The 13,155-nt window shown below is 35.5% G+C and overlaps 1 protein-coding gene across 2 annotated transcripts in view; it reads right to left on the bottom strand.

Moving 5' to 3' along the window:
- Positions 1-13,155, bottom strand: part of MEI4 (meiotic double-stranded break formation protein 4) — a 215,096-nt gene that overhangs the window by 144,838 nt on the left and 57,103 nt on the right. The window lies entirely within an intron of this gene.

Below are 13,155 nucleotides of genomic sequence, written 5' to 3'. Positions count from 1 at the left end.
ACAAAGCCCCTTTAAGGAAAAGGTAGAAGAGACAGGATCATAAAAAGAAAAGGAGGCGAGATTGTCATACAGGAATACAAGCTAATTTGAGGGCTAATCCACATGGAGCTCCGTTTCCATCTGTCCTGTTTGCCATCGTTCGCTCCCTAGAGACTAAAATGGATACTCTGAAACTTGAGCTGGCCACGAATAAGGCGTGTATATTAGAGGTGGTGACCCTTTGAGAGCTGTATGCAACGAAATTTCATTTTCATGTATGCCGATTGGGGTACATTCAAAGTGACAATAAAATAGTTGTTATTATTATTATTATTACTTTATTATTATTATTATTAGTAGTAGTAGTAGTAGTAGTAATAGTAGTAGTAGTACACTTTTTTTTAAAAAGGGGGCTATCTATAGTTTGTTGGTTGCATGCAAAGGATTTAGTATAATCTAGACATGTCAAACTCGCGAGGTCACGTGACATTGCGCAACATATCGGAACTTTTTCCCCATTGCTGGCAATGGGGTGGGGGCGGTTTTGTGACGCATCCGGCCTGCAGGCCAGCAGTTTGACACCCCTGGAATAATCAATAAAACAAAAATACATTTTTTTTTTTAAATTGAAAATTTTTAACATTTTACAAAATAAATCCCCTCCCCAAACCCGCCCACCCACCCATACTCTCCCCCAGCCCCAAACCTCCCTAACCCTCCCCTGAACCTCCCAGAGTTGATTACAGGCTTATCCAAAATATTTCAAAAGAAAAAAAAGAAAAAAAAAACTTAAAACACATATAAAACTTAAAACACCTATAAATCCTAAACAATCCTAAATACCTTAAATTAAATGAATTATTTCTAGAAAATAATAATAGACACATTATAATATACTCTAGAAATCTTCTAATCTTACTTATAATATTATCCATCCTTCTACATAAATTTCTTCCAAGACCAATTTTAAACACTACTTTCTTTAAACATCTATAACTACAATATAAAGTCTAGCATAAATCATAAACAAATCTAAATACATTTAGTTAAACAAGTTATAGTCCCTCCAAAACACAAATTTAAACAATCAGAACTTGAAACATTAAAACAAACAAATTATAATCAATCAAAAACACAAATCTGAACATTACTTAAAACTTTAAACATTAAAAACCCCACCCAAACACTAAACACATTGTAATATACTCCAATCCTTCTAATATCATAAATATTATTATCATTTTCATAAACTCCCCCAAAACACAAATTTATACATTACTTAAAACTTAAAGAAGGAAAAAAGGAAACAAGACACCTTTATACTCATTTAAATCTTATCAGATTCCATCCAAAGTAGACAGTTTATAACAAATTCCACCCACAAAAAACACTATAACAAATTCCATCCACCATAAACACAATAGATATTCAAATCTTCATCAATAACAAGTTGCAACCACAAAAAACCCAGTCCTTATCAATCTCAATTGTCCATTTTCATTCTCCATTCATTATCATACTGATATTATTATCGTCAGCCTCGATTGTCCATTTTCGTTATAAAGCTTAAAACAAATGCTTTAGGATCTGTCCTCAAAAGCTGCTCCAAATTTTCTGAGTCTCCCAATGACTCAGAAGCCAGTACATGTGGGGATTCCTTAAGCTCCTTATTCTGTTGGTCTTTTTCTTTACAATTATATGTTGCACAGATTTTCCTCTGCCCCTTCTTCTCAACTTGTTGACGCCCCTCAGGCTGAAATTTCCCCTTTTTCATCTCAAGTGACCCTTCCATCCTTGAAGATTGCTCCAAAGGATTTATGGGTCTTGCTTCTCCCACAGAATCAGCAATCACTAGGTGTGAAATTTCATTACTCTTCTTCAGTTGCTGCTTTTCTTTACAGTTTTGTGCTACACAGGTTGTCTCCTGCTCCTCAATCTGAACATGTTGAGATCTCTTAAACAGGGGTTGCCCAATTTTAGAGTCTTCAAACTGTAATTCTACATCCATTTCTTCCAAAGTCTTGAACTTAATAGATGGAGATGAACATACCCCCAATACTGAAGTATAAAAATCTTTTGCTTGAGAAACAGTATTAAGTCTATAACATATTCCCAGGTAATTCACCACCATTCCAATCGGAACATCCCATCTAAACGAAATTCGTCTCATTTTAAGTTCATTTGCTAAAAAGGCAAACTCCTTTCTTCTTCTTAAAATTTTAGATGGGATCTCCTTTAAAATTATAACATCTTGTGAAGCAATTTGAAATCTCTTCTTATAAAAAGCTTGTATAATTTCATTGCGTAAAGATTTCTTCCCAAAGTAAATTACCACATCTCTTGGCAAATTCTTTTGTACTGCCACCGCAGAATTAACTCTAAATAGTTTTTCAATTTCACTAAGTATTCCTTCTTTTTCTTTATTCAAAATTACGGCAAAGTCCTTTGCAACCATCTCTTTCAGATCTTCTTGCAAGGACTCTTCCAAGCCCCTAATTCTTAAGGCGTATTCCATTTGACCATATTGAAGCATAAGAATCTCATTTTCCATTTCTTTTTCCATACTTTCAATTTTCCCCTCCATTAATTCCACTTTTTCAGCTACTTCTTCCACATGGGAATTCAACTTTTCAAGAACAGAAGCAACTCCTTTTAGAGCCAAAACTATGTCTTGCCTCAAAATCTTATTATTTTCTTCCAAAATCTTTTTCATTTCTGCCCTAATTTGAATTGTAAAATTTTCCATCATTTGTTGCATATCCTTCACAGTTGTTGGCTGAGCCACAGAAGATTTAGGAACTGTGAAATTCACTGGACGCTTTGGAGCCATCTTAAAAAAAAACTTTACTCCTTCTTAAAAATTACAAAAATTCCTTCAAAAGAAAATCATAACTCCCTCAAAGAAAAATCTTTAAAATAATAAGAAAAATAAAAGAATAAAAAAAAGGGAGTTAGAAAAGAAGAAAAAAAAAATAAAAAAAAATTAAGATATACAAAATGAAAAAAAAAAAAAGAAAAAGGGGAAGGAAAAAACCAGAATGCCTGCCCTTTAAAAATACAAGAGACAAAACCACAAATCAAACCAAAACAAAAAGTTAAAGTATACACTCCAATCATTAAAGTAGGAAAAAGGGGGGGGGAAAAACCAAAATGCCTGCCTTTTAAAAATAATACCTGCCCTTTACAAGAAGCAAAACAAAAAATACAAAAGACAAAGCAACAAATCAAACCAAAACAATAATAATACTTCTAAAATCCATCATTAAAAAGAAAAAAAAAGGAGAAAGTAAAAAAAAGCCGATCGCCACTCTAGCTTCCCAAAAAAACGCTAGAAGATCTCCCGATCGCCATTTGCTTTCTCTTTCAACAGAAAAGCAAATAGTAGAAAAAAAGGACTATAAACAAAACAATAAACCTTTGGATTTAAAATAAAATCAAAGAAGACGAAAAATAAATCAATAAAAAAAATTAGAATATACACTCCAATCGTTAAAGTGAAAAAAAGAAGGGGGGGGGGAAACCAAAATGCCTGCCTTTTAAAAATACAAAAAGCAAAAACAAAAAATCAGACCAGAACAATAATGTTTAGAAAATTAAACAACAAAAATTCCTTAAAAAGAAGAAAGAAAAAAGAGAGAAGGTAAAAAAGCCGATCGCCATTCTAACTTTCCGAAAAAAAAACGCTAGAAAGTCTGCCGATCGCCATTTTACTTTCCCTTTCAGCAAAAAGCAAAAAATAAAAAGAAAGACTATAACAAAAGAATAAACCTTTAAATTTAAAATACCTATAAAGTCAAGGAAAGCAAAAAAATAAATCCTCTAAACAACTCTGTCCGCTTCTTAAAAAAAACTCACTAGATCATTTTAAACGCGGAGGTGGCTGCGAGGGCTTGTTTTGTCCCAAGGACAAAAGCAGCTGGGAAGCGGAGACAGTCTGAACTCCGTGGGAGCACTCTATCACCCCCAAAAAAGGAAAATTGGGGGTACATAAGAGGCTCTACCACTATTCAGACTACCCTCTGCCCCCCCCTTTGCCCGGGAGGGGGATTTTGAACCGCTGAACAGCTGATGTCTGCTGTTCATAGCGGTTCATTACACTTACCCAGGAGGACGGCTAGAAAGTAGCCGCCATCACCCAACGCAGATCCACCGGAAGTCCACAAAAATACATTTTTGAGGGGGAAGTCTCTCGCGTTTTCCATTATCCACTAGATATTTTCAATGTGATCCCAGATATCACTGGCTCCTCTGAAACCTTTGATAATTCTCTTCCCCTGTGTTGTTAATCTGGGTCATAAGATCTTTACTAGAAAATGAAATAAGTGCAAGTAGTTTGAACATTTATGGAGGTTCTTTTTAGGGAATATCAGTAGACTCAGGCAAAATGTGTGAACAAGCCAGTGAGGGATATCAGTATCTACATGATCTAGAAGATTTCTATTCTCCAAATAGGTTTTGCATACGCCTATTTTTTATATTTTCTGATTGATATTTTGTGGATATGCATTTATACTTTTTAGTGCAACAATTGGAGATAGTTTGGCATTGTGCTTCTTCTAGGAAGGCTTTTTTTGTCTTTCTAGTCTTGCCCATAACCCTGTAGTCCTATGATATAAGGAGTCTACTTGCCCAATCTTGCTTAGCTTCTGAGACTAGACAAGACTGGTGATCAGGTGTTATGGCTAAGTAAAATATTCAGTAGAATATTAATATTAATCTCTTGCATATATACAAATCCAGAATAATTGTTGTTAAATAACCATTATTATTGGCATTATTGGATGCATCACGTCCAAAGCTATTATTTGACATGTGTTTCATTGGCTGTTAGGGATCCACTTGGTTTCCAGTCTAATACTTTAGCTATAATTCTTTCTCTCCATAAGTTGTTGAAAACTATGACTGGATTGCTATTAAAAATAAATATAATTAAATCTTGTTTTGCTGTATTAAACTTTGAACTCTGGGGAGAAAATATGCTTCATTATAAATACATTTCCCATTCCTTCCATTTCCTTGGCTGGAAGGCACTGGGTCCAGCCAAGAAAGGAATATCCTCACCAGCAGTTGCCAATGAACACAATTATTTCAGAGAATCCTGTTCCATTTAAAGAGGCTGTCAACCTGGCTGACAGACTGATTGATTATGAACTGGAGTTGAATCACACTTTGAGGCATTCATTATAAGGTTTCTTTATTGTTGTTCTCATTATGTTATGTTTTTTTTAAAATATAAGACATCTTGAATTGCCTTGTTATTAAGGTGGCATTCAGGTTGATTAAATAAAATCAATCAATCAATCACTCTTACAAAGTGTATATTTTTACAACTCATACACTCAGATATAAAGTTGTTTCCCCAGATAATAAAATTAAAGAGTTTGAGAAAATGTTAGAATCTCATGATAAAAGAATCCACGCCCTCTAAAAGACTGACAAATCACATTCCGAGGAGCTTGGCAACATGGCAAGATGAGCTAATTCCAATTCAAGGCCATTTATGCAAGACAAAATATTGCACTTTTTATGCAGCCTCTAGTAACTGATAATATTTTTGTGAGATGTCCCTGTTTTTGTGAGATTTCTCCGTCGAAATTTAATCAGCTTTCTTGGTTTCATCAAGATGTCAATTTATCATAAATCAAATATAGTTGTGGGAATATTACTTAGGCAAACCCAAGTGATAATATCTTGCAGTTCTCTAGGCAAACAAGTTCAGAATATGCAGAAAAGAAATAATCTCCCTTGACTTGCCTCCAAGATTGTCAACAATCATAAAGAATTTAATGAAGGTTGTGAGATAACAAGACAACAAGGGAATAAGTCTTTATCCTGTCTCTTCCTGGAAGTTGGAAGGAGACTATTTCAGTTGTTTCCAAACACCTGAAAATACGATGTGAAATCATGCAAAATCCATTCAGATGCTGAATTACAACAGTAGTCCTCCCAATAATTTTGCATATATCAAGGAAATGATATAGATATCAGCACAGACAATGAAACAGTATCTGTGAAAGAGAATTCCTTCCCCGGGCAGGTTGAATGGGGCTTGGATCTTTGGGTTTTGAGCTTTGTTTAGATTGCCCAACACAGGAATTCCTCCCTCCGCTGAGAATGCAAAGGACTTTTTTTTAAGCAGGTGACTCTTTTATCCTGTCCACTTAATAACTTAATAACAATTGCTTAACAACCACAATTGGGAAAGCTAGGATTGTGATTACTTAATGAAGCTGCCACGTGGGCCTCTTGCTTAACAATTGCAACAACTTACAACTGAAATTTCGTGCTCGTTTGTGGTCCTTAGTAACAAATTAAACCCCAATCTCTTAAATATTAATAAGCCAGCATACTATAAGATTTAATTAACATAAATTCATATTGTCCTGCCTACAAATGATTTAGCAGAAAATATGCTTTAAAGTTTACATTCCTTAATATGCTGAATAATTTGTAGACAGAACAATATGAAATAATATGGCTGATTAACGTTTGATAAGTTTTTTGGGGGTTGATTTGTTATTTGGTTTTGCTTGTTCAGAACTGAAAAAAACTGATGAATATGTTCCATATTTCCTTCAATTAAATACCCACCATTTGGAACAGCTCTTTGGTGTATATAGACAGCCGAGGTGGCACAGCAGTTAGAGTGTAGTACTGCAGGCCACTTTACCTGACTGTGTTCAGCAGGTCAGCGGTTCAAATCTCACCGGCTCAAGGTTGACTCAGCCTTCCATCCTTCCGAGGTAGGTAAAATGAGGACCCAGATTGTTGGGGGCAATGTAAATATATATATATATATATATATATATATATATATATATAGTATGTATATATATATATATTATATATATATATATATGTATATGTATGTGTGTGTATATATATATATATATTATATATTATATATATATATATATATGTAGGTCTTTGGTTGTTCGGGTTTTCTCCCGCGTAAAATTGGAAGTGTCTTGGCGACGTTTCGACGAAGTCCCATTCGTCATCTTCAGGCTGGTGTTTTCAGCTTCGTGCTTCGAGGAGCAATGTGTGGTCTTGGAAGTGTCCTCGAAGCACGAAGCTGAAAACACCAGCCTGAAGATGACGAATGGGACTTCGTCAAAATGTCGCCAAGACACTTCCAATTTTACGCGGGAGAAAACCCGAACAACCAAAGACCTACATACAAACACCCGCGAAAACCTCAGAAAATATAAATATATATATTGCTTACTGCTTGCACTTAAAGCGGTATATAAGTCTCATAAATAAATAAATAAATATATAGTGTACTTAGTTTCTTAGCCAATTGAAAACATTTGCTCTCATTTCATTGGAAAAAATACATAATCAATCCAAAATCAAGCATTGTATATGTTTGATTGTCCTCATGACATCAATTAATTAATGACAATTAAATATAGTTATCTCTACCCACTATTTGTATTTATGCCCATTATTTGTAATTGGAACCAACCCATACTATTGAATTAAGCCTCAAATTAATCTCCATTAGCTATTTCTCCCAAATATTTTAGACACAAGTTTTCAATGTGTTTGTCATTTAAATCATGTAACAGTCATTATCTTTTTAATTAAATTGATCAATTATTCATGATCTCAGTTTGTAGAGAGGTCAACAAATAATAGGATGGTGCATTGATCTGAATGCTAGACAAAAAGCAGAGAAATTTTTAAAGCTCAAATAAATGTCCTTGTGACGATCAATATGTCTCAGCTTAACTGAGAGCAGCTGCAAGGATAAAAAGGGGAAGTCATATATGTTATATGCTGCTTATTAATCATTATCTAGCACAGACATGTCAAACTTGCGATGTCACGTGACATCACGCAACGTATCGGGACAGTTTTGGCATTGCCGGCAATGGGGTGGGCGCAGCTTCCACGTGACGCATCTGGCCTGCGGCAGTTTGACACCCCTGATATAGCATCTCCAGACATAGTTACCTTAGCATGAATGAAAGGAGCCATTTATTCTGGACATGGGACAAATGACATTTTTAAATAATCTATTGCAAAATCAGTGTTCAAGTGTATTTATTAACATTATCATCAGCTGTGGCATCTGATTTACACACAATTCTATTACAAGTCAAATTAATAAGATTAATATGATTGATCATGGTATTTAACTGTCCCAATATAAAATTGGTTTTAGTGAGGTTTTTCATCGGGATTGTTTTTCAGCCTTAAGAGTTTGACCGTTCCTTTAAATGTAACCCATTTTATTTATTGCATCCAAGATTTTGCTGTGGGTTCATATCTAATGTCCAGTGTTTTGTTGAGCTCTTTGATTTAGGCATAGCAGATTTTAGGCACTGTATATAAGTGTACGGCTTTATTTAAAATCATATTGTTCTAGTACTCTCTTAATAGACACCATATTGTCATTTTGTTGGATTAGATTTCAAATAATTAATTCAAAATTCTGATTGTAACCCTTAAATGTTGGTAGCTTTATAACAGAATATGTAAGTGTTATTTCCTGTCTTAAGAAACTGCTTGAGTACTATTGTTTCAGCTCCAAGTTTGTTTGATGACAGATGTACAACAGGCTATGCCTAATATGAAACCCACTTGTTCAGAACTGCCCTTCTGTGCACAAAAGCGCCTCAAAGTGTAGTCTAAGCTGTGGTTCTCCTAATAAATCATTATAAAACAGATAATGAGTTAGCATGGATGTATTCACAAAGACCAAGTGTATATTACACTAAAACCATAAAGTGGTTGTTTTGTTTTAGCTTAGAACAGTGTTTCCCAAACTTGACAATTTTAAGGCATGTGGACTTCAACTCCCAGAATTCCACAGCCAGCGTTGCTGGCTGTGGAATTCTGGGAGTTGAAGTCCTCATGCCTTAAAATTGTCAAGTTTGGGAAACACTGGCTTAGAAGAAAAAATTGCGTTTTATTTAAAATCATGGTTAACCAAACTATGGCTTTGCAGAAGTTTTGAATTTAGCACCATAATTGAAAGTCTACAAGTAGCTGTCTCACTCCTACTTCAAGACTAAGCTCCTACACCTTGAGTAGTAAGATTCTCATAAAATCCTCTTCTTAAATTATTTAATTCATGGGTCTGTGCACAAATTTAAATAAAGAGAGATGCATTCTGAAAAGACTCTGTTTGGAGTGAATCAGCTGGCTTACAAATCAGCAACCAAGTTGGCTCAGTCAAGGAGAAAAAAAGCATGATATGAATTAAAAGAAACAGGCACTGAACTTGGCAAGCCAGAAATGGATCTTGGAGTTTTAACAGAATAATAGAATTGGAAGGGACTTGGGAGGTCTTCTAGTCCAACCCCCTGCTCAAGCAGGAAACCCCATACCATTTCAGGTAAATGATTGCAGCAAAGTATCTGTCCACATTATGTCCCATGGGTCAAAAGATAAAATGGATGTCTGAATGCAAAGGTTCTTAGAAAGTTCAGCTTGAAAGCTCAATAGAAATAACTTGGTAGGGTTGCTTAGTTTTCATTTTAGCCAATGAAAAATGAAGTCGTAACAGCCTTCAGATTTGCACGAGGAAGCCACGTCTCTTAAGTATCCTTAAAGCCATGTTTTCAGAAGTTAATTGGGTAAAAAGTGGCACCCAGGGGGTTCTTCAAGCTGTTCATCTGTGGATATGAAAACATTTCAGTACTCAGTAATGTCTCCAGCCAAATAATTAGATTAGCTAGTTTAAAAATACCTTCATGGTGTATTGGACTGTTGACCTAGTAGCCAACCATTAAGGGAGACTGGAATAGCTATTTCGAGCTAATTAGCTCTCAGGCTCTTTCTCACTTTGTCAGCTATGTCAGGGAGGGAAGAGACAGGGGAGGAGAATTACCTTGAGTGTTTTTTGATGCACCCTGTGGGCCCAAATATGGGAGAAAGAAATCTTTTGCCTGTATCAGCTCAATCTAGAGCCATCCACAGGCATCAGACGCAACTGCGACATCATTTATATTTTTAAAATTTGGATTGCTAACAAAGAATTAAGGGAGAATGGAATAGCTATTTTGAGCTAATTAGCTTTTATCAGCCAAGTATATATATATATATATATATATATATATATATATATATATATATATATATATATATATATAAGCTTTACATAAAGGTACTCCATGATTTATGACTGATTGCTTAGCAATTGTTGAAGTTATGATAGACCCCCCCCAAAAGGTACGTACGACTGGAATTCAAAGTTACGACGGACCCTGAAAAAGAAACCCAGATTTAAGGTTATAATAACTAGCACCCTTCCAGTCACATGACCACCTTTTGGGCACTTGGCAACAGGCCTGCATGTACGGCCATTTGTAGCAACTCACAGTCATGTGACTCCAATTTACTACAATATATTTTCACCAGAAAACAACATTCACTTCTGGTTTCCGGGCAAAATACCCTTTATAACAAGCAATGGGTTTTCTTAACAGCCCAACATTAGCTTAACAACTGCCATATTTACTTAATAACTGCTGCAAAAAATAATAAAATTGGGTGCAGTTACATAATGACCCACTTAACGACCATCAGGACTTACAAATGTAATTGCAGGCTCAATTACAATCGTTAAGTCAAGGGTTACCTATATTACCATCAGGATCCTGTTCCATATTTCCATATTTTGGAATCAGCTTCCAGTGAAAATGGTATATAGGTAGTCCTCAACTTACAACAGTTCATTTAGTGACCATTCAAAATTACAATGAAAAAAATGACTTATGACTATTTTTCACACTTACGACCATTGCAAAATCCCCCTGGTCACGTGATCAAAATTCAGATGCTTGGCAACTGACTCATATTTATGATGGTTATAGTGCCCCAGGGGTCATGTGATCAAATTTTGCAACCTTCTGAGAAGCAAAGTCAATGGAAAAGCCAGGTTCATCTAACAACCGTGTTACTAACTTAACAACCGCAGTGATTCACTTAACAAGTGTAGCAAGATAGGTCATAAAAAGGGGCAAAATTCACTTAATAAGTGTCTCGCTTAGCAACAAAAATTTGGGGTTCCATTGTGGTCATAAGTCGAAACCTGTAGTTTCATTTCAAACTTAAGCAATGGGCTGGAAATGTTGGCCCCTTTATATACTGTACGTCCTAAACTTGCCCGTTCTTTCTGGAAGCACAAAACACAATAACTGAACTTTGTCCCTAACACCAATTCTTGCCATGGAAGGAGAAAGCTGCAATATTAAATATTAGAGATGTCTGCACATAATTTCCATTTGTCACAGTTATTACCAGGGCTTTTTTTTCTCATAGAATGCCCAGAATGGAGTTCCGGCACCTTTTTTGGATGGAACCTTGTAGGGTAGGCAAGGCGGGTTGTATGACATGTGTGAGTTCCGGCACCTACCTTTCTTTCTTTCTTTCTTTCTTTCTTTCTTTCTTTCTTTCTTTCTTTCTTTCTTTCTTTCTTTCTTTCTTTCTTTTTTCTTTTTTTAGAAAAAAAGCACTGCTTATTACTAAGTGTACCATTATTTTACTATGGATGAAAGAGTCAGTTTAAAGTGAAGAAGGCTTTGAGCCAACAATCTCTTTTGTCCAGCTATTTACATTCAAGTCTCCAATTTCTGATAGAACAGGTATGGCACTCTGTAGCCTGCCCATAGTCAGGGGGCTACAAGAGCCTTCCACAGAAGCACACAGAAGCAAAATCTCTTACTGTAATCCTTGTTTGTTATAATTTCATTACATGCTTTCAATAACATGTGGCTGCTACAGAAACTCAACACAATCTGTGGTAAGACAGAAATGGGATAACTTTCCAATAGAGACTCTGCTGCAACATAGGCAGCGCTTCGGCAAGGATGCTAACGTCTTTTGTTCTCCACTTAGACCAGGAGTCCCCAACCCACGGTCTGTGGACCAGTACCAGTCCATGGCCTCTTGGGAACCGGGCCACAGAAGCTGTGAATGAGTGAACGAAGCTTCATCTGTGCACGTGTGGGATCTAGGTTGCGCGTGTGAAACCATCCCGCCCCCACCTCTGGTCCGTGGAAGACAATTTTTCTTCTGAAACAGGTCCCTGGAGCCAGAAAGATTGGGGACTGCTGACCTAGGCTTCAGAAAGAGACAGGTATTTCAGAAAGAGAAACTATATAAATGGCAGGGCAAGAACTGCTGCGCACAGAAAAAAAACCCAAGTCTTGTTGAGAATGTTGAGCCATGCAGAGAAAGAAAAGTCCTGAGAAGAAAAAGCAACATTTCTGAATTAGTCACAAATACCAATAGAAGAGAATAGATAATTAATCACAGATAATTAGAAAGTTGGCATGAATTCTACCTTCCTTCCCATTTTACAGCTTTAGATTATCAATTTAAAACTGGCAAAAGAGCTTCAAGACAGGGTTGAAGAACAGGGTTATTTAAAAAAAAATATCCTAGATGATACAACCAGATACAAGTTTGCCATAGCATATGCATATATAATCCATTCAGGTGTAAATGTTCAAAAGATGAGCACTGTAGGAGAGATTTTTCTTCATATCTAAATGAGCTTCTTCTGAATAAAAACCACTATATGAATATTTTATGGGTGAATCATAAAAAATAATTTTGGCAGAAAAAAGGAATACTGGGTTTGTCTACCAAACTGAATTCTGTCTTCCTTCTCATTTCACAGCTTTAGATTATTCATTTAAAACTGGCAAAAGTGCTTCAAGGCAGGGTTGAAGAATAGGGTTATTTTTTTAAAAAAAAATCTCTACAATGATACAGCCAGGTACAAGGACACATACACCTATAATCCATTCAGGTGCACAGTTGTTCAAAACCTGAACACTCCAGATGACTTTTTCTTATCTAAACAAGGCCCTTCTGCATAAAAACTACTGTGTGAATCATAAAAATAATTTTAGCAAAAAAAATATTGAATTCCCTCTGCCAGACTACAGAAATAAGGAGATTTCATAACACCATTCTTATCCAGAAGGGAGAAGTAATTATCTATATTAAATATGCACATATATGTTATACTTTCACTTAATACAGATATACAGAAATGCAACCATTCATATTTTGTCTCTTTAAGACAAAATTAAAAAGGAATAGTATTTTTTAAAAATCTATCCAAACATATAGTTTATTCCCCTCATGGACGGTTTTGAAAAAAGAATGGATGGCATCATAAAATTCCTTGGTTTTGAATAAAGTGTCAAT

Source organism: Crotalus tigris, unplaced genomic scaffold, assembly GCF_016545835.1.
Source record: "Crotalus tigris isolate CLP2741 ecotype Arizona unplaced genomic scaffold, ASM1654583v1 scf7180000020550.821452, whole genome shotgun sequence".
Taxonomy (NCBI): Eukaryota; Metazoa; Chordata; class Lepidosauria; order Squamata; family Viperidae; genus Crotalus; species Crotalus tigris.
Note: the sequence above shows the minus strand (reverse complement) of the source record. Positions and strands in the feature narration are given on the sequence as shown.